Below are 18,866 nucleotides of genomic sequence, written 5' to 3' on the forward strand. Positions count from 1 at the left end.
TATTAATGTTATAATGTGATTTTTCTAGTCAGACTGTCAGTAGCAATGCATTATAAAATATGTGCCTCATCGACTTCAGTCCCCAAATAACAAGTTATCACTTCTGTTCATTACATTCACATAAGTACATTAGGCAAAATTAGATTATCTTACAACAATCTATTTAATTTTTACCAATATAATAAACTTTGAAGTGTAATTCCTCTTGAGTCAAACTCATTTTTAAATTGATAATTTATTCATGTAGAAAGGGACACACAACAAAGACATCAATTTAAATGGATGATTCTTGATATTAACATAACTGCAAATTACTGTAATTTATCACACTTGGAAAACTTTCATGACAGGAAAATCTTTATGTGCAGAAACCTGCTTCTCTCAAAGGCTTTGTTTTCGATTTTGAGGGGTGAGGGCATTAAGTTCAGAAGGGAAAGATATAGAAAAAAAAGAAAGTCAATCATTATGACTGCCTGCCAAATGTCCTAATAGTGAAAAATTAGTCTTCTGAGAGACTGGGCAGGCAGGTCAAAAAGGAAAAAAAAAATCCAGAATTCAAATTCTTACTAAGGGTATATATGTATGAATAGAGCTACTTAATAGACTCCTCTTTCTTTGTGACTGAAAAAAATCAAGTTCCAATAAGTTATCCATTGGTGTGTCAGCACAGTTTTGCTAACAACATAAGACATGATTTTCTATTTTAGAACTTCCCACAGCGGCATAGTCCACTGAGCTTCTGGAATTATTTTAATTGGTTTTAGTAACTTCAGAGCCAATGTGGAAGAATTGAATACTAATGTATCTGCAGAACTTCACAGCTCACTCACAAGACAGTCAGTTCATGACACAAGGGCTGAAAAGCCATATTCCTTAAGGCAATTCATTTTGCTTCCAGAGACTAGATTTCTTTTTTTATTAACATGCTTTTATCCATATTTCCTTGAAATACATTTAACATATAAAATTGTGTAAATTTAAGGTGTAAAATATGTTGACTTGATACACTTATATATTATTATAGGATTCATACTTGTAGCATTAGCTAACATCTCTCTCCCTTTTTTTTTTTTTAGGGCCACACCCATGGCATATGGAGGTTCCCAGGCTAGGGGTCAACTTGGAGCTACAGGTGATGGCTTACACCACAGCCATGGCAACTCCAGATCCAAGTGGCATCTGTGACCTATACCACAGCCACGGCAACTCCAGATCCTTAACCCAATGAGCGAGGCCAGGGATCAAACCTGCAACCTTGTGGTTCCCAGTCAGATTCGTTTCTGCTGCGCCAGGACAGGAACTCCAGCTAACATCTCTATTAATGTTATGGAATTATCATTTATTTTCTATTGTGGTGATAACTGAGATCTAGACTCTTAGCAAGTTTGATGATTATAATAACTATTGCTGTCTATATTTCCTACGCTGTGCATTAGGTCTCTAGGGATTATTTATCTACTAGTTGCAAGTTTGTACCCTTAACTAACATCTCTCCTATTCCCCCACCCTTGAGCCCCTAGTAACCACCATGTTCCTCTGTTGTTATGAGCTGGGATATTTTAGAATCCACATATAAGTGATATCACACAGCATTTGGGTTACTTATCTCAGAGTGGTATTCTCAAGGTTTATCCACGTTGTCGTAAATGGCACGACAGGAACTCCCCACACGATAGTTACATTTTTAATCTTTTGATGAACTTCCATGTTGTTTTCCATAGTGGCTAAATCAATTTACATACCTGCTAACAGTGTACAAAGATTCTCTTTTCTCTGCATCCTCTCCTATACTTGTTATTTCTTGTCTTTTTTATTATAGCCATAGTCATTCTAACAGGTATGAGTTTATAACCTATTGTGCTTTTGACTTGCATTTCCCTAATGATTACTGATATTGAATATCTTTTCATGTATCTGTTGACCATCTTGATATCTTTTTAGGAAAAATGTCTATTCAGATTCTTTTCCCATTTTTAATCAGATTATTTGAGTTTTATTGTTATTATTGAGTTGTATAACTTTTTTATATGTTTTGGATGTTAACCTCTTATCTGATATATGGTTTGCAAAAATCTCCTTCCATTCTGTTGGTTACCTTTTCATTTTGTTGACTGTTTCTTTCAATATGCTGAAGTTTTTAAGTTTGATGTGGGCCCACTTATTTTTGCTTTAGTTGTTTTTGTTGTGCATCTAAAATGTCATTGCCAAGTAAAACCGTCATCACTTGCAGATGATATGATTTTACATACAGAATATCCCAAAGACTCAACAAAAAACTCTGTTGGAACTAATTGACAAATTCAGTAAATTTGAAAGATATAAAATAAGCATACAAAAATCAGTTGCATTTCTACACACTAATAATGAAACATGTGAAAAGGAAATAAAGAAAATTATGCCATTCACAATTACATCAAAAATAATTAAATACTGAGGAATCTATTTAACCAAGGAAGTGAAAAATATAACAAAAACCACAAGACTTTCCTGAAGGAATCAAACTAGATACAAACAAATGGAAAGACATTCCTCATTCAATGATCAAAAGAATATTGTTAAAATGTGCATTCTACTTAAAGCCATCTATAGATTCAATACATCCCTATCAAAAGTCCAATGCCATTCACCACAAAAATAGAAAACCAATCCCAAAATTATATTAAACCACACAAAACCCTGAATAGCCAAAGCAATCTCAAGAAACAACAAAGCCCTAGGCATCACAATTCTTGGTTTCAAACTATATTACAAAGTTCCAGTAATTAAAATAATATGATACAGGGGGAAAAACAGACACATAGACTACTAGGACAGACTGGAGAGCCTTTATATACAGTCAACTAATATTCAACAAGGGAGTAAAGAACACCAATATGGAAAGGATAGTCTCTTCAACAAGTGATGCTGTGGAAACTAAAGGGACACACGGGGAAAAATGAAATCAGACCCCTATCTTACACCACTCACAAAAACTAACTCAAAGTGAATCAAAGACTTGAACATAATACCTGATCATAAAACTCCTAGAAGAAAATATAGGGAAGAAGCTGCATGGGTACAGATTTCAGCAACTGGAAGTTAATTATTTTCACTGTAAAAAGAACAAAATGAAACATTTGTCATGAATGGAGAACAGTGATACAGTAATTAAATTGTTTCATTATTTAAATGCAAAGAAGTTAAAGCATATTTAAAGTTCAGTAACTCTATTCCTACTCAATCATTTAAGGATCTACACTGTGATATGTAAAAGTAGTTTAAAGCAGAATTATTTACGGTGTGAATAGTATAACAGATCATTTCATTAATCAATTCTGCACACTTTGTGGTGAATCAAAACTTATCCTATCACTTTACTATTATTACAATTGCTTTATAAAACTCAACACAATGTAAAAGTTTATCCTCTGAATTTTGGCTAAAATTTTAAACACAATTTAAATCTATTTTTACAAGTAGAAGAAGAGGAGTTCCTGTCGTGGTGCAGTGGTTAACGAATCCGACTAGGAACCATGAGGTTGCAGGTTCGATCCCTGGCCTTGCTCAATGGGTTAAGGATCCGGCGTTGCCATGAGCTGTGGTGTAGGTTGCAGACGCGGCTTGGATCTGGCGTTGCTGTGGCTGTGGCATGGACTGGCGGCTACAACTCCCATTCGACCCCTAGCCTGGGAACCTCCATGTGCCGCAGGAGCAGCCCAAGAAATAGCAAAAAGACAAAAAAAAAGTAGAAGAAGAAAATAATAACTAGGTTATCTGATTTGTTATAAATTCTAAATGGCCTATTAAATGATCATATGAACGAACACTGTCAATGAAGTAATATTACTCTGTTTTTTGTTCTCTACTATTATTCAATTATTTTTCTCAGGATAATCATCTATTGAATGAGAATTAAACCAAGTCTTATAAGATGAAATTTAGCAAGAGAAAAAGCTATAGAGGTAACAATGGAACCAAGTCTAAAAATACCCTGCAATTCACTATCCTTTATTTTCTCCAGTTCCACCACATTTTTTGTTTTGTTTTGGTTTTAGGATTGCCACTTATGAGTAGAGTTCAGGTGAACTTGAAGTGTGGTAGTGCTCAAGAATGCTATGTCTGGGAAAGAATTCACTCAGCCTGGGAGTAAACCTTCAGAAATGCAGTTATATGATATAATATTGATTGTTTGAACCTGGCAGGAGTTAGGCATCTAGACAGAGTCTCCAGAACAGTCCAGAGGGATCAGAGGCATAAAAAGCTCCCATGTGAATGGAAGGAGCTTTTTATGCCCACCATTAATGAAACTTCTTAGAGTTCTACAATCTCTTATCCACAACCCCAAAGTATGAAAAATATGACAAAACTTTTTTTTCAAAGTGTAGTTGATAGCAAAATGTAACCTAACTGACATAAAGTCTTTATTCCACTTAGTATGAATATTCTTAAATTTCCCTAAAGAAATACTAATACATTTGATTTGGGGATATTGCTATAGACCTATATGGTAAAGCTACATAACACATGGTATAAGTATCATAATATACTCTAAAATTAGAATGATTTCTGATTTAAAAAAATTCTGAAATATTTTGACCCCAAAGTGTAAAAGATTACAAATCTATCTTTATGTGAATTTGTTGTTGTCTTTCAGTCAACCAAATCATCATCATGAGGCTTACTTTCATAGCCTAATAAGGGAGGTAGTAGAGTAGATGGATAATAAAAAATACATAAAACATTTACAGTAATTTCAGACCATGATAATACTTTGACAAAAAGCACCAAAGGCTCCCATAGATGTGTGACTAGAGAAGGTCTCTCTAAAATAACTTTTAAAGTGAGACCTGAAATGAGACGTCCCATCATGGCGCAGCAGAAACGAGTTTGACTAGGAACCATGAGGTTGGAGACTCGATCCCTGGCCTCACTCAGTGGGTTAAGGATCCAGTTTTGCTGTGAGCTGTGGTGTAGGTCACAGATGCGGCTCAGATCCAGCATTGCTGTGGCTCTGGCGTAGGCTGGCAGAAACAGGTCTGATTAGACCTCTAGCCTGGGAACCTCTATATGCCACGAGTGTGGTCCTCAATAGACCAAAAAAAAAAAAAAATATATATATATAAAACTATCATGTGATCCAGCAATTCCACTTCTGGGTATATAGTCAAAGTAAGTGAAAACAGGATATCAAAGAGATATATTTACTATAGCATTATTCACTAGCCAAGATATGGAAACAACCTAAGTTTCTATCACCTGGTGAACAGACAAGGAAAAATCTATCTGTCTAATATCTACCTGTCTACCTACCTACATATCTATCTAATGAAATATTATATAATGGACTATTCAACCATGAGAAAGAAGGAAATCCTGGCATTTACAACAACATGGATAAACCTTGAAAATACTGCTCTGAGATAAGTAACCCAAATGCTGTGTGATATCACTTATATGTGGATTCTAAAATATCCCAGCTCATAACAATAGAGGAACATGGTGGTTACTAGGGGCTCAAGGGTGGGGGAATAGGAGAGATGTTAGTTAAGGGTACAAACTTGCAACTAGTAGATAAATAATCCCTAGAGACCTAATGCACAGCGTAGGAAATATAGACAGCAATAGTTATTATAATCATCAAACTTGCTAAGAGTCTAGATCTCAGTTATCACCACAATAGAAAATAAATGATAATTCCATAACATTAATAGAGATGTTAGCTGGAGTTCCTGTCCTGGCGCAGCAGAAACGAATCTGACTGGGAACCACAAGGTTGCGGGTTCGATCCCTGGCCTCGCTCATTGGGTTAAGGATCTGGAGTTGCCATGGCTGTGGTGTAAGCCATCACCTGTAGCTCCAAGTTGACCCTTAGCCTGGGAACCTCCATATGCCATGGGTGTGGCCCTAAAAAGACAAAAAAATAATAATAATAACAACACCTCTCTCAATACAATGCACAGGTACATAAACATCTCAAGCAAAAAGAATGGCAACAGTAGGTCCAAAAGTGGGAACAATTTTGACATTTATGAGAACATGAAGAGGACCATGGAGCACGGTATACAGACAGGGCAAAGTATACAGACAGGGTGAAGGGGGTAAGAGGTTAATCCAAAGGGACAGATAGGGACCTAGTCTAGGGTAAAGAAGCTGGATTTCTGTGCTAAGTGCATTGAAAAAATAGGCATGTAAGTGAGGAAAAAGACATGACCAGATTTATGATTTTAAAAGATAACATTGGGGCATGAAAAGACATGATGGAAACTTAAATGCCCATTACTAAGGGAAAAAAGCCAAACTGAAAATGCTATATATTTTATGATTCCAAGCATATTATACTGTGGAAAAGGCAAAACTGTAGAGACAATTAAATATTGGTACGTGCCAGGGCCTTAAGAGGAAAAAAAAAGGATGAATAAGTAGAGCACAGAGAGTTTGGGGGGCAACGACCATATTCTATATGACACGCTACATGTCATGGTTACATGTTACTATACATTTGTCCAGACTCATAGCATTTCCAACCCAAGAATGAACTCTAGGGTAAGTTACAGACTTTGGGTGATAATGATGTGGTCATCAATTGTAACAGATGTACTACTCTGTTGAGCACTGGTAATAATAGGAGAGGCTGTACATGTATAAGGGCAGGGGGTATATGGGAAATCTCTGTTCCTTCCTTTCAACTTTGCTGTAAACCTAAAACTACTCTAAAAAAAAAATAGTCTTTAAAACAACATAATTTTAGCTGATGTTCATGAACAGACTGTAAGGAGGCAAAAGTAGAAAGAAGAACAGTTTGAAGGTCCTCTCAGGATAACAGGAGGAAAGGGATAATGGATTGTACTAGAGTGATAGATAAGGATGCAAGTCAGTGTTTTAGAATGTTAATCACCCAAACTTCTTAATGGATTACATGGGAGGCAGCAGGTAGTGTGGACTAGAGATGAGTACAGGATAGCTTAGGGTAGAGTCATGAATTCTACTTTGGCTATTTAAGTTTTATATGCCTTTATTAAGACAGATATGTCAGCAGGCAATTTAATACACAAATCTGGAATCCAAGGAAAGGTCAGGAAGGAAAGATAAATTTGGGAGTCATAAGCTTATGGGTGGTAGTTAAACCCATGATAACTACCCTGGCTTCACAAGAGGACTCAGGTAGTATTTAAGTAAAGAAATAAGGCTGCCCAAGATCAAGACCCAGTAGACTTCAAAATCTTGAAGTCAAACAAAGGCTAATGAGAAATAGAAGTCAATAAGAAAGGAGGGAAAATAGAGAGAGATGTTGTGGAAACAGAGCAAAAAAAGGGATTGTGAAAGGTCAGCTCTGTTTTGCACCACTGAATTATCCAGTAAGATGAGGACACGAAGTGTCTAAATGTTTTAAACAACCTTTGCTATCACTTCAGGCTTGCTGGCAGACCCATGAAAAGGACGAAATACAATTAATTCCACCACAATAATAAGCCAGCGTGAGTTGAATTAGCAAGCAGTACAGAGTTCAAAGCAAAATCCCAGAACACTGATTCCTGATGCACCCACTGTCCTCCACATGCTGAACCCCACACTCCTCCTCTCAGGCTCTGAGATGCCCATCCTAAACAGCCAGAGGCCAGGGGTCCCAGGTTATATGCCTTCTGAGGAAAGTGCGCTTCTCCTTCCTGCCACCACATTGTGTTCAGTAAGCTGTATTTTCCTTCTAGGGTTTAACTCACTGCTGGAGGTTGGGGAAGGACTTATCTCTGTATCCACCATTTCCAATACTAGAAACACAACAAGGTGCTTAACAAATGTTTATAGAAAGACTATCTCTCTCTTACTGTGTGAAGCTTTGCTATGACTGAAAGTGGGTGGAGATTATTATAAAAGCAGACTAAAATAGTTTCGGCATCACTGAATGGCTTTATGCTGAAACAAACTTACACTCATTTAAAATAATACCCTTTTCCAAATTACATGTAGTTTAATTTGAATATTACAAACCTACACCTCCTATATAAAAATATTTACCCAACTTGTCTTCTGATAGGGCTAAAAATTTCCTTCAGAAAATATTAACTCATTTCACTTTAAAATGCTACAACCTTTACAAATATTCCTTGAAAGGGATCACATATTTAGTCACTGTCATTTTATGCTCATCTTAGTTGAAATTAGTCAAAATAGTTAATTAGCATCCCGTAGTCGTGGAAGGATATGACCCGAGTTTTGGAGGAGAAGCAGGATCCTCCCCCTCCTGAAACTGTGGCTCTAGGGGCCTAGGATTAAAATGAAAGATAAATGAAGAAAAGACCATTCTTCTTTACTACTCCATGAGAGTCAAAAATTTTTTAAGAGATAAAAAATGGCCTAAAGAGTTATAAGCTCCTCCTAGAATTAAACCCACGCACTTATAGTCAACTTATCTATGAAAAAGGAGGCAAGCATATACAATGGAGAAAAGACAGCCCCTTCAATAAGTGGTGCTGAGAAAACTGGACAGCCACATGTAAAAGAAGGCAATTAGAACACCTCCTAACACCATACACAAAAATAAACTCAAGATGGATGAAAGACCTAAATATAAGACCTGGTACTATAAAACTCTTAGAGGAAAGCATAGGCCAAACACACTCCAACATAAACCACAGCAACACCTTCCCAGACCCACCTCCTAGAGTAATAACAATAAAAACAAAAATAAACAAATGGGATTTAATTAAAAGTTTCTGCACAGCAAAGGAAACCCTAAACAAAACAAAAAGAAAACCCACAGAATAGGCGAAAATATTTGCAAATGAAGCGACTGAAAAGGGATTAATCTCCAAAATTTATAAACACCTTCTGCAGCTCAATACCAAAAAAAACAAACAAACAAAAAAAAACATCGAAAAATGAGCAGATGATCTAAACAGACAATTCTCCAAAGAAGACATACAGATAGCTAAAAAACACATGAAAAGATGTTCAACATCACTCATTATTAGAGAAATGCAAATCAAAACCACGATGAGGTACCACCTTACACCGGCCAGAATGGCCATCATCAAAAAGTCTACAAACAATAAGTGCTGGAGAGAGCATGGAGAAAAAGGAACCCTATTAGACTGTTGGTGGGATTATAAACTGGTGCAACCACTGTGGAAAACAGTATGGAAATGCCTCCGAAAACTAAAAACAGAATTACCATATGATCCAGCAATCCTACTCCTGGGCATCTATCCAGAGAAAACCATGACTTGAAAAGAATTGCAGCACTATATACAATAGCAAAGACGTGGAAACAACCTAAATGCCCATTGACAGAGGAGTGGATAAAGAAGATATGGTACATATACACAATGGAATATTACTCAGCCATTAAAAGAAAAGAAATAATGGCATTTGCGGCAACATGGATGGACCTAGAAATTATAATGCTAAGTGAAGTGAGACAGGGAGACACCAATATTGAATGCTATCACTTACATGTGGAATCTAAAAAAAGGACACAATGAACTTCTTTGCAGAATATACTAACGCACAGACTTTGAAAAACTTATGGTTTCCAAGTGAGATAGGTTTGGAAGGGTGAGGGAATGCACTGAGGGTTTGGGATGGAAATGCTGTAAAATTTGGTTGTGATGATCATTGTACAACTATAAATGTAATAAAATTCATTGAGTAATAAAAAAAAAGAGTTATAGCCTCCAAAATTGACCACTTCTCCCACCCAACTTTGGACCCAGAGCTAGCAAGTAGCACATCCAAAAATCAAAACAAAGAACAATTTCTATCTCTTAGAATAGACCATGATAGAAGATAATAAAAGAAAAAGAATGTGTGTGTGTGTGTGTGTGTGTGTGTGTGTGTGTATGACTGGGTCACTCTGCTGTACAGCAGAAATTGCACAATTTTGTAAATTAACTTTAATAAATACATACATAACAACAAAGACTGTCTGGCATGAAAGTCCAAGCTCTTTCCACTGTTCCATGCTTCCTCCAAATCCTAAGAATCTATTCAGATAACAACTGAGAAAGTATTCCTTTTTTGCACCTATTTCACACCCCAGCTCGGCAAGTTAATATTTGTAAATTAAAAAGCCCCTACAGGGAGTTCCCACTGTGGCTCAGTGGGTTACAAACCCAACTTAGCCATGAGGATAGGGGTTCAATCCCTGGTCTTGCTCGGTAGGTTAAGGAACCAGTGTTGCTATGAGCTGTGATGTAGGTGGCAGATCCATCTCAGATTTAGCATTGCTGTGGCTGTGATATAGGCCAGTAGCTGCACTCTGATTCAACCCCTAAGCCTGGGAACTTCCATATGCCATAGGTGTGGCCCTAAAAAGTAAAATAAAATGAAATAAAATAAAGCAGCCCATAGAGAACAAAAGTAAAGCTCAATATTGTTAGTAGTTTACATATTCAAACTAAGACCCCAAGTGTGCTTTGCCAAAGACCTCACCATTAACACGTGTTCCTGCTAGTCAGAAACTCACACAGATTCAGTGCTTATGTGTCAGACACCTAGTTCTTATAGATATATTACTTCATTTACCCACCACAGTAGTCAGAGAAGATGTGGTTTCCCCACACTATTTAGTTTGGGAGATGGAGGTTCGAAGAGAATAAATAATTTAGATAATGTTGAACAGCGGAGAAGTTAAGTTACTGATTCACTTCCATATAAACAAAGCAATTAGTGCAATTATTTCTAGTGACAGGTTTTCTGTTTCCAAGTCAAAATTCCACAATTTTAAAATGTGTTGGACTTCAGTTTACATATTTTCGGGACAATCTATCCAAACTGTCAAAGAAGTTAGGACCTGCTCCCCATGTCCACTAAGCCAGCATCAGAATTTCTTTAAGATCTAAGATCAGTATTTCTTTAAGCATTAAAATGGCCTGGAGCCAACTGGTGATACAATAATCTTCCTTCTTCAAATCCAACTCATCAGCATTAAGCTATGCCAACAGGGCACAAAAGTTCCTTGGATGCGAAGTAAAATATTTAGTCCAAACCTAGAGGGTTTTGGCCGACATATGCTAAATAGCTTGTGTAGCTTCCTCTTTACACACATGCCCACCCCACTACAGAACTGTCTAGCTCTTGTGACCTCAAATAAATGAGTCCTTGTGAATGTGAATATTCACTTCAGGTAAAAACAAGCTCTGTAGACCATAAAACATGTTCCCAACCCACTGTAGAATAAATGACACACTAACAAATGCCAAGAAAAATTATATTACCTTCCCCTCATAAATCACTCGTCTAATAAGCCATATGATTCCTTCTAAGCTCCATTTTGATCTATATATCCTTCCAGGTGAATTTCCTGTCTTTTTAAAGATGTACATTTCCCAGGGTCAGCAGAGAAGAGGTTTGAGTTCTAAACAACTGACCCTTTCACTGGCTTCAAGCCAGTGACAGTGGAATCAGTATATTCCTCATCAATTTAATCTGAACTTATACCATTTTTAAAATTCAGGAAAGCAAACTCCTGTCTATATTTACTTTTAATCTCATTTCAACTTTTCTATTTTCATTTTTAAAATCCCTTTTAAAAATTATAATTCTTTCATTTGCATTATCAACCAAAATGTATTTCTTTCATAACTGTACCTTATTTCTTATAAGAATCATATCTCATATCTGATAAGAACCCTATGAAAAAGATATCACGAGTTGACAGAAACTAAGTACCAGGGGGCTTCCCCAGGTTCTCTTAGCTTGTAAGTGACAGAGCCAGGATCTGAATGGAAACTTCTACCACCAAATCTGCTTTTCTTAATCAGCCCAGTGGCCCAACGACCCCTAGTTCTTTACATCCGAGATATAAGGAAGAGAGGACTATAAGAAAGCCTCACTTGGCTGCTCCCTACTTACATGAGCTTGGGAAAGTCACTGAACATCACTGTATCACAGTCTCTTTCGCCAAAAATGAGAATAGCCAGGACCTTTCCCTGCAGAATCCTTAACTGGGCTTCTGGTTTCTTCTCTTGTGATCCACAACTAGCTCTCCAAGATGTAGCGAGAACAATATTATTTAAGCATAAATGTCCTTTGCTTTCCTATATACACCATCTAATACTTTGACTTTGTATACTGAATTAAACAAGGAAATATGTTTCACTATTATTTACAAGGCCCTACATGATCTAGTCTTTGTTGCCTCTTCAATTTTATCTCATACCACTCCCTATTCAGTCATTATACTTCAGCCACTCTGCTTTTTTTCACATTCCTCAAACAAATCAATCTCACTTTTGCTTCACAGCTTTTACTTTTGCAGCTGCCTCTGCCTGGAATGTTCTCCCCATAGCCAATCCATTTTTCTTGTTCTGGTCTCAGCTTTAAAGTCATCTCTACAGAGAGGCCTTCCCTATTCTATCTAAATCTCTGTGTGTGATACCTACTGTGCCCTTTGCTTCAATATTAACCCATCACTCTATTTCTTTATTTTCATAGTAAGTGGTAAACACCTTTGAAAAGAGCTATATCTTAAATTTTATTCTTATCCCAAAAGTATAGGACTTAATAGATGTCCAGTGGATGCTTACAATTAATTCCTGTCAATTAATATAAATTAAGCATATCTTATTATATTTACCTTCTTTGATACTTCCTACATCTCTCATAACTGCATTATTGGGTCTAGAAAGAAAAGACCGAGTTCTAACAAATAAAATAACAAAATGCAGGAAAGATTCTTTAAAAAAACTGCACACCTTGTAAAACTGAACATTAATTGATGCAAATGTGCAGATATACATTTTAATGTTTTTCTTTTCAAGTTCATTTAACACGTGTTGATCTTATTTTTCAGGAGAGGCATTTTCTTCATGTCTATTATTTCATTCATAATTTTAATATTGATATTCTCTTAATACTTTTCCATAAGGAGTTTCTGGATTTTATACCCACCAAACAGCTCAGAAGTAACCTTGCCAGAAAGAAAAGGATGTAAAAATCAAGCAATGGGGAGAAAGGAAAGAATTGCTCATTGACAATACACAGGAAATATAATGTTTTACATTATTACTCTAAATATTAATTCCTTGGGGTTCTCAATTATCAAAACATACAAGTTAAAGGAATGATGATAACAAGAAATTACTTCAATGCTCCTCCTCCTTCCCAGTGATAGTCACTAAGAAATGTGATGTACTCCATTGCATCTCCACATACCAGCACATGGGAGGAATTTTCCCATGTGAGGAATTCTCTCTCACTTTGAAAGCATCCCCTCCCTCACCTAACTTTTCATCTTTAGGGACACTCTTAGCAAAATCATACCTCTTAGGCTGACAAAATGGTTTTGACCTCAAATGTGTTGATTCCCTAGTACTGCCTGTGAGCTAGGAAATAGCAAGAAGCTGCAAAAGATCCTTTTAACAGCAGAAGGCAGGAACTCTTAAGTCATGCTTCACTGTTTTTGCAGCTACTTCTATTTCTACTGCTGCACTGAGCTTTGGAATTGACAATGACTATATACTGAAAGCTTAAAAACTTGATGGAGGAAACTAACCAATTATTACTTAAATTCAGCTTTGGCCTTCTTTTTAAAAAAATATAATTTAAATTAACTTGATTTCAAAACATCCTCTTCAGTGATATTCTTTTTGAATATTCACAGAAAAAAATATTCCTCTAATAATTTTTATAGCTGATCTAATCAACTGTCTTCAAAGAATTACCACCTATTATCTATCACTAAATGAATAAAGGATCCCTTTGATACTTACCATGAATTAAAATACATAAAGCTGCCCATGTTAGAATCACTTCAATTGCAAATCAGACCTTCATTTTTCAACCTTACCCTTGTGTCTTTTAACTTGGGGTATTAAACTTAAAATTCATTTTATTAAAATACCATCCCATACATCAGTTAAACTGCAACTTTTTGTTCACTACTTTTGTTTCAGTGACTGCTTTTTCAGATTTTCAGATGTTCACCAGATGTCATAAACAACCAGTTCAGATCTCATCTTTCAAGCCATATAAAAGTAGAGTCTGTATTTAACTTGAGATCTCTAGAACTGAGTTAGCAAAACTAAAAAGAGTAGGCATTCAGAACATTTTAATGGAGAATCATCACTAAAAGCTGCTGAACTATTCATAAACACCAAGTTCCTTAAACCCATCTTGTGGAGAGGCACAAAAGACTGTGTTAAAACAGGTTCACACAGCCATGAATATTTGTCTTCTGGGGATGAATTTGGGAGTTTTTAAGATTAAAAATATTATATTAAAAACAAATAACTAGGGGAGTTCCCGTCGTGGCGCAGTGGTTAACGAATCCGACTAGGAACCATGAGGTTGCGGGTTCGGTCCCTGCCCTTGCTCAGAGGGTTAACGATCCGGCGTTGCTGTGAGCTGTGGTGTAGGTTGCAGATGCGGCTCGGATCCCGCGTTGCTGTGGCTCTGGCGTAGGCCGGTGGCTACAGCTCCGATTCGACCCCTAGCCTGGGAACCTCCATATGCTGCGGGAGCGGCCCAAGAAATAGCAACAACAACAACAACAACAACAGCAAAAAAATAATAATAACTATAAAGATCAATAACTTGGTAGAAAAATGTTGCAATACTAAGTAAGGGACAGTAAAGTTAACTATATAGAGATCAGTAACTGGGGAGAAAGATATTGCAATGCTAAAGGACAATAAAGCTATTTTGTTAACACAAACAATCTTGGTGAAAGCTCTGCCCTGTGTCAACTGGTCCTCCAGAGCCCCATTTCAAGTTGAACTTGATCTCTATAACTAGCTGTATCATTCAGACTCGAGGAGACCCTCTCCATAAAATCACCTGCCTCATCTTCTCCATGCTATTAGCTCCCATCTTGTTCTTTCTATTTGATACTTTAAATTCCAAAACCATAAATTTGAGTTAAAAGTGCACAGGGACAAATCAGCATCCCCTTGAATTTTCTTAGAGCAGACTTCCCCTGCTATCTTAAACATGTCCTAAAAAAACCCTGAAATTTAGGCTGAATTAAAGGGATCATTGCTTGCCCAATTATGAGAATTGTTAAGATTTTCATAACCTTATGATCTTCTGATTTAAATTTGGCAAATATTTACCTGGTAAAAAGAGACTTTTAATATTTTAATTGTAATCTGAATCAACTCAAGTTTCTAATTATCTGATTCATATATTTGACCAGTTAGCAAGACGCAAAATTTCTACATAGATTCTCTCTGAAAAAATTTCTGTGCTTGAGACCCATCTTTGAAGAACACACAAAACGTGGAATCAGATGGCCACATGAGGAAAGATCTAGTCACATATTTGAAGGGCAAATTGAAGGAAGCCAAGAGTCAGCATCTGGCATTTGTCAGCTGGCTTGCCAGGAGGAAGCAAGAGGTCTGTATAACTAGATGTTGCTAGAATGCCAGGAAAATCTGAATTAGAACAGAGGATTTGGTATGTAACAAGCAACAGACAACCTCCTTCTATCACCTCCAGACAGGTCACTATGATTTAAAGAAGATTCAGTAGCTATTTGATTAGCAGATTTCCCTTTCTTGGCAATGGCAGACACAGTAAACACATCAAAACATTTTTCCCTCAATCCCAGCATAAATAACCTATAGAAGATGAGAAACAATGGACAAGTTAAATGTATTCAACTGTTGTTTATGATGATGGGCTACCCTGCGAAAGGACATTAGTTCACAACAGTGCTAGAGAAAGTCACTGTCAATCATCAAGACAAGAATGTGAGATGAAATTTGTTAACCAAAATCTAGACTCTCAACTGATAAGGCATAAATATTTCAGGCATGTTCAGCCCTATACAGTGGTAGTGAAGGCTACCACTTCAAAAATCAAAGACAATGTAGGGTCAATTAGAAAGGCATATTTGAAAGAGATAGTTATCCTTTATGAGTCTACTGGGTTTTGGGTTTTTTGTTTGTTTTCTGCTTTTTAAGGCTACATGTGCAGCATATAGAAGTTCCCAAGCTAGGGGTGAATTGGTCAGAGCTGCAGCTGCTCTGCAACACAGAGCACACAGCCACAGCAACATAGGATCTGAGCCGTGTCTGCAACCTACACCACAGCTCGCAGCAACACCGGATCCTTAACCCACTGAGTGAGGTCAGGGATCAAACCCACAACCTCAAGGATACTAGTCAGGTTTGTTATTTTTGAGCCATGTGGGAACTCCTACTATGTTTTTAATATTTCAAAACCATCTCCCATATATTTTCTCATTTTATCTTCTCAATTACTCTGAGAGGTAGGCTCAGGAGGTATTATTACTCTACTTGCAGATGTATAAAACAAAATTAGAGACTCAGTGATAGAGAAAACATTATAATGAACTTAAATGACTAGGAAGAAAAGTCATCATTAAGAGTGATGCACCTGACATGCAAAAAGAGAGAAACCATAACTAAAGTTTATTATTCTCCCAATTCATTTGAGACTCTAGCACCTGATATGCAAAAAGAGAGAAACCATAACTAAAGTTTATTTATTATTCTCCCAATTCATTTGAGACTCTAGCCAATGGTCACCTCAGTAAAAACACCTCCACTAAATGACACCCAATTCCCATGTCCTTCCATATCCTTACTATCCCTTCTTTTTCTTCATTGACCTTATTATAACCTTCTGATCTATGCCTTCATTAACAGTTTTCTATATTCCTCCTCAGAATATAAGTTGCAGGAGAACAGTGATGTCATTTGTGTTTTTTCCTGTCGTATTACCCATATCTAGGGAAGCAATATAGGTTAGTAAATATTTGTGAATGTATGAAATAATGATAAACGAATTAAAAGTCTCTCACATACTATTTTTTTTTTTTAACAGATCATCTTACTTATTGGAACCGGATCTCTGAAATACCAACAGATCATGCTAGACATAAAAAGTCAGTGATGAGTTGTTGAGATAATTCTGTGTATGTTTATACAGAAAGGACTGTATATATTAATAGATGTTGGCTAATGGGAGAAGACACAGTGATGCATACGTTTGATATTGTTTAACATGGATCTCTTCATGGGAAACTGTCCTGAAAATTAGGCCAAACTATCCCACTCTTTGACCACTCATTGAATGTTTTCAAGAGGAAGATAATGCTGACTGAATTTTATTTTAAACTATATTGAAACTATCTCTGGCTACAAAAAGTAGAGGCTCCAAAGAGGGATTAAACCCTAAACTTTTATATCTGTAAACCAAGAGACTATCTGTTGAAAGGCATCATGATACAGTGGAACAGGTATGGATTTGGAAACAAAGGATCTGCAAGGACCTAAGAATCCAATTTCCAGTCTCCACTTACTCCTAGCTGTGTGATCTTGGATCATTCATTTTACCTTCTTGAGCTTTCATCCTTCTTCTGGAAAAATGGCAGCTGAGGGTCTACTCACAGGGTGCTATAACTGCTCCATGAAATCTTATGTGTGAGGGTGGTGTGATTATAAAAATTGATTATAGCAATGAAACATGCTTATTCCCTTGTAATCAAAGAAGAGTAAATCAATTGACTTAATTTATGGCAAAAAGTTAAATAAATTTCATTGAAAAGGGAGAAGGAAAATAATTTGGAAGACTCTAAATCAAAAACCAAGCCATTTTTGAAACTTAACATCTTTTCCTTACATTAAAAAGAGCCAAATACCTGCACATTGTCAGCAAAAAATAGGATGACTTTCAGGCAGATTCAAAGCCTCTCTCTCCTGGTGTCTGAGTTCAACTGTGGCCTCTCCTCAGCTCTTCTGAACCGAGGATTCTCCTCCTTACAAGCGTGTTTTAGAACAACACAGAAAGCATCTGTCCTGGGCTTCAGAAACGCTTGATTTTGAGGATGCACCTTTGAAAGATACAAAGACAGACATTAAATGAACAGGAATGAGAAGAGGGTTTAGGAGCACGGTTTCTACCAAGTTAGCGGCTCTTTTCACGTCTTGTTGATAGTGTCCCCCCTATAGGTCTAAGATAGAACAACAATGTCCGCAAAGGCTTAAGTAAGAGAGATGAAGCTAAAAGCACACCTGGTTGAACACGAAAAGGGGTGCCCAGAGGCAGAGCTGGCGTCAAGGCTTGATGGGTGTCACCTCAGTAGTCACATAGGGCCCCTAAGTGACACCTATTAAGACATTTGTTTTTAATGCTCTGCTGCCACAGCCTTGAAATTTTTACATTTTAAACAAGTGGCTCACAATTTCGTTTTCCTCTGGGTTGCCCAAACCATGCAGGGGGCACGACCCAGGGGGAATTCAGGGAGACTTCCGCCCTCTACAGGAAACACTGAAAGAGAAAAGAGCTGCGAAGAGGAGCTGTGGTGACTGTTTCCATCCCGGGACACAACCTATAGCGCCGCTCTGGTGTCTCCCGTCCTAAACGTGCGTGAATTCCTGCGGTCTCCCCGCCCCACCTGAAGAAGCCTCGCCAAGTGCAGGCCCGGGCGGGCTCGGCGGTTCTCTCGCGCCGGCCTCGGGAGACCAGCAGAGGGGCTGTCCTCTGGCGGGACGCGCTCTCTGCGCCGCCACTCCAGGTCCTCCTTTGGCTCGCAGCCGTCTAGAGCCGCTGGGGGCCCCGTGTCCCAACACGCCCTACCCCCAAGCCTCAGGAAGGTACCTCCTCAGGCCCGCAACTGCCCTCCGCTCTCTCCTTTCCACCACGCCCCAGTGGACCCGCCCCCGCCCCCGTGGGCGCAGGCTCAGTTCCCCCTCGGCCCCGGGCCGGGCGCTGCCTTCCTAAATGCGCAGTTGCTATCAACAGCACACACCTGGTCACTTTGGCCGCCTTCTGACAAACCCTTAATTTCTGCGTTTGCAGAAGCTTGTCCTCAGAGAAAAGACGACATTTTGTAAAAAGTGACAAATTGGAATGAAACTTTTTAGGGACTTTTTTCCCCCAATGCCAATGCCTCTTGAGTCAGGCTATCCTGGGCTCTAAAT

General features: G+C 37.7%; 1 long non-coding RNA gene across 2 annotated transcripts in view; it reads right to left on the reverse strand.

The window, feature by feature from the left end:
• The window catches only part of LOC125116835 (uncharacterized), a 417,115-nt gene extending 398,538 nt beyond the window's left edge, over window positions 1-18,577 (reverse strand). The window contains exons 1-3 of one of the 2 annotated variants that reach the window (XR_007132434.1): window positions 18,341-18,577; window positions 17,585-17,776; window positions 3,016-3,091 (exon numbers count right to left, since the gene is read on the reverse strand). This is a non-coding gene — a long non-coding RNA (uncharacterized LOC125116835). Of the gene's footprint in view, window positions 1-3,015; window positions 3,092-17,584; window positions 17,777-18,340 lie in introns of those variants that run through there. The other variant, XR_007132435.1, reaches the window with a different exon arrangement.
• Window positions 18,578-18,866: the final 289 nt, after the last annotated feature.

Source organism: Phacochoerus africanus, chromosome 15 (assembly GCF_016906955.1).
Source record: "Phacochoerus africanus isolate WHEZ1 chromosome 15, ROS_Pafr_v1, whole genome shotgun sequence".
Lineage (NCBI taxonomy): Eukaryota > Metazoa > Chordata > Mammalia > Artiodactyla > Suidae > Phacochoerus > Phacochoerus africanus.